The sequence below is a fragment of the Stylophora pistillata genome, chromosome 7, assembly GCF_964205215.1.
Source record: "Stylophora pistillata chromosome 7, jaStyPist1.2, whole genome shotgun sequence".
Classification (NCBI taxonomy): domain Eukaryota; kingdom Metazoa; phylum Cnidaria; class Anthozoa; order Scleractinia; family Pocilloporidae; genus Stylophora; species Stylophora pistillata.
Genome location: NC_142525.1, coordinates 18,687,316 through 18,691,925, shown reverse-complemented (window position 1 = coordinate 18,691,925; position 4,610 = coordinate 18,687,316).

Here is a 4,610-nt window from a genome sequence, read left to right as displayed (position 1 = left end):
CTATACTATTTAACATTTCTACTAACGATCTTTTCTTCTATGTCAAGAAGGCCAAGTTGAACGCTTATGCGCATGATCATCAGGTCTACTACTCCCACGTCGATCCGGCAGCTCTAGAAGCATGCGTATCTCTTGATGTTGGGCGGTCAATCAGTGGCACCATGAAAATGGAATGTTAGTTAATGAGACCAAGCACCAGGGTCTAGTCCTCGGGAACGCGGAGTATGGTTTTTCCTTCCCAGTAAAGTACATGTTGGAATGGAAATAGATAACCTGAATTTTTGTAAACACATCAAATGTATGCAAAAAAGATTTACAATCAATTTAATGTCATGTTGCGCTATCGAAAACTGACACGAAGGGAAGTCTTACGCGTATACTTGACTTCAGTTCATTTTTACCATTTCTCTTCTGTCTGGCACTTTTGTGGAGCACGCGAAGTGGATAAGCATGAAGCATTAAATAAAAGAATACTTAGATCTATACTTGCCAGAAGACAGTAGTCTCTCGCAGCAACTACTTCTAACTCATGACGACGCCCTATCTATTGTTGGAAATGCATACTCTTTTATACCGCAGAACCTTGTCTATAAAAGGGGCACTACGAAGACAAGAAATAAATAACACAAGAAATAACACAAGTCCTCCTTTCAAAAGACCCTCGAAGTAAAAACCAACAGGTTTGGACTCTAGAAAAGACGAAAAAAAAAAATAGGACAAGCACCAAGATGCCGGGCTTGTAGAAAAATACAAAATGAAGATGAAGTTATAGTCATCGTTAAAGGACTTTATGTCCCTTATGAACAGAATTTCGTTACAGAAACAATGTTTTATATCTGTCCGGAGCAACAATGCATAGACAAGATACCACATTGGACCAATTTAAAACCACCGGATAGAATCAGAGCTGACAGTTCATTTACTGACATCACAGAAGCAGCTTTTAAAGATAATCGTTTCCTAATTTGCAATTCTGTTGACAAATAATTAAATCTTGAGATCGATGTGTTCGAATTTTTTGTTTTTGTTCTTTCTTCTTGAAGACAAAAATGTTCTTTGTTGATGAGAAAAATGAACATTTAGAGAATTTAAGCAATTACAACTTGAAATTTGTTATCAGCTAATTACTTGTTCAGATCAAATTAGATAAGTTCATTTTTTGCGATTAAAGTTCTGTTTTTGGACCCGCGACAATTTTCTAGACTAGCGACATTTTACCCGCGCCAGCGACACACCACACTTAGACATTCTCGATGAATGTGGTCTACGTCTTCAAACGCCAAAATTGTACCCTTTACGGCTCTTGCGACTACAGTATTACAGAAACATCAAAGAACGGCTATTTTAGGAGCCACTGTATTTGCAAAAAGTCGTCATAAACAACAATGCTAGTAAAACCTTCAAGTCTAATGGTATTTGTACGTATAAAAGAAGTCAAGAAGAAATTTATTTTTGTTTTAAAACAACACGCATTTAAACTGTTTTCTAGCTTAGTCCCAACACAAAATGTTTTAAGTCATCTGTCCCAAAGTGAACTCTATATAGAAACCAAACTAGTGTCTTCCTCTAAGGAACAAGGAGACTACAAATAGTAAAGATTGGAGCATATTTAAAAAACGTTCTTGTGAGCGAACGTACCAATTAGAGTCAAATGGAGCTTGATACGTAGGAGTGAAGTATATGCAATTTGCAATTTTCACACTTAAAAAAGGTGACAGCGAAACAATAAAATACTGCAAATGGGTCGGAATGCTTTTTTGTTAGAGACACAGGCAATCTCACAATTTCCACCGTCGAGGCAAATAAAACGAACGGCAATGTTTTTCACATCCTTGAAGTTTCAATAAAATGCCCAGGAATCCAAGCCGATCCCAACTATATTCATTTCATTTGTTTGAATGGAGTTGCTTTAAATTTCTTTAATTGGTCAGGAGACTAAGTGCAGGATGTAATCTTCCTTCATGACAACATTCTACGAGACAGCACCCTGGGAATCACCGAGCCAGCAATCCGACGAGGCAGGACGGTGTTGACTGCACTTCTGGGCCTTTTATCGAAAACATCCGAGGAGGCCTTTAAGTTTTCTTGAAGAAAGATCTCCGTGATGGTGCGACTTACGCCTATAATGTTAAACAAAAGACCGTTACCTCAATGAATGTGCTCTATGCCTTAAAACGCTAGGGCTGTATTCTGTAGGGCTCTTGCGGCTACAGAATTACAAAAACGTCAAACAACTGATAAAGGCTCTTTGGGAACCACTGCATTTGGCAAAAGTCGTAATAAGAAACAGTGATAGTGAAAACTTCGAGTCTAAAAGGCCATCTACACGGCAGAAAAATCGGGTACGGACTTGTCAAAAAAGGATTACGGACCTGACATTTTTGCCCGTGTAAACAATCCATACCATGTTTTGGGGGAGGGGTACGGACCCGTGTTTTTTCTTATTTTGGGGCCATAGACGTCTATGGCCCCAAAACCAGAAAAAAACACGGGTCCGGACCAATTTCTTGCATCACGCGTCGCCATTTTGTTTACAAGAATTACCGTATTTACTCGAATAAGCGCCGCACCCCCGATGCAGCGCTTATTCGAGGAATTCCCCATAACCAGGAAAAACACTATAAAACAATTTTAACACAGCATCGGCAATTTATATCCTTTAAATGTGATGTTCTTTAGTTCAAAGTGACTGTATTTCTCTGCTCGGGTTATGAAACGCTCGGGGTTTTTTCACCGCATGAATTTCTCTCGTAATTCTAAATTTACTATCAGTTTAGCATCAGTCCATTGGAAAATTGACAGATAGAAAGTGTACCGTTGAATAAAAATATACAAAAGGTAAATTTGCCTGGTACAATATTTAAATAAGCGCCGCGGCGTTTATTCGAGTAAATACGGTACGCATGTTCGATAACAGCACACAGCTGTACTAAATACTGTAGTCCCATCCTAGAAATTGGTCCGGTCCTCCAAAAACTGCAGTGTAAACGCAACCTTGCTAATTTGGTCCTTATGCCTCTTTTTGTCCGACCCGTGGTAAAACATCATCCGTGTAAACGGCTAAAATTATGCGGTCCGTACTACTTTTTTGACACGTCCGTACCCTATTTTTCTGCCGTGTAAACGGCCTTTAACGGTGTTTACAGGTGTAAAAGAAGTCGAGAAGAAATTAAATGTTGTTTTAAAACAACACGCATTTGCACTGTTTCCAAGATTAGTCCCAATCTTTACGCTCGCCGTAACACACAATGTTTTGAGTCGCGTCTCAAAACAGACGCTATCTGGTAACCGAACTACTTTGTTGCTCTAGGAACAGGGATGCCTAGGAATAGTAAGGAGTGGAGCAGATTTTAAAAAAGTTCTTATCAGCGAAAGTCAAATGCGTCTTGCCACGTAGGAGTGAAGTATATGCAATTTGCAATTTTCACACATAAAAATGTGACAGCAAAACAATAAAAAGGTTCAAATGTCTCGTGGTGCTTTTGTTTGTTAGAGAAATATGCAATCTCACAATTTCCACCCTCGAACAAAAGGGGGGGGGATTAAAACTAACGACGTTTTAACATCCGTGAAGTCTCAATAAAATGCCTAACAAATTAAACCGATCCCAACTATATATGTATTTCATTTTTTTAAATGAACCAGCTTTTAATTCTGCGAGACAACATCCAGGGAATCACAAAGCCAGCAATCCGACCGGCCAGGGCGGCGTTAACTGCTTTTCTGGGCTTTTTTACGAAGACATCCAAAGCTCTTTAAGTTCTCTTGAGAAACGATGTTCGTGATGCTGTGACCTACACCCCTTAAGCCAAACGAAAGACCCTTACCGCAATGGATGTGTTCTGCCTCTTGAAACCCCAAAGCTTTACGCTTTACAGCTTTAGGGGCTACAGAATCAAGCAAACCTCAAAGCACTTATTAACGGCTTTTTAGTAGCCATTGCATTTGGCGAATGTCATGATAAGCAGCAATGATAGTGAAACTGTCAAGCTCAGTCCAAATCTTTATATCAGCGCTAACACAAAATGTTTTGAGTTGCCTGTCTCAAAATAAACTCTATCTGGAAACCAAACTAGTTTGTCGCTCCAACGAACAAGGATGGCTAGGAATAGTACAGATCGGAGCAGATTTGTAAAAGGTTCTTCTTCAGCGAACGTATTATTCAAAGGCAAATACTGCCTGATACGTAGGAGTTATTTATATGCAATTTGTGATGTTTACACTTAAAAAAGTGATAGCAAAACAATTAGCAGACGTTAATTTCCCGGCCACGCACGAGATTACTGTGTGATGGATGTCCTCCCCTGGGGTGGGATGGGTGGGAAGGTGAGATCGTTACATGGACTGTAGCGGCTGCCAGAGGCGCCTGATAAAATGCTGACGTCCGATCTCAACCTTAACGACAACATGTAAAGCGCTATTGATCAGCACATGTAAGTATGCGCTTATAAATTGGTAAATTATTATAAATTGTTAATTATTAAGGTAATTTCTTACGAAACCTCAGTGGTGTTAAGAGCTTCCTTTTTTATAAGCTGGACAAGAAGAAGAGTGAATGCTCAGGCTGTAAACTGTCATGAGAGGGAATATTTTATCCAAAGTTATCCTTC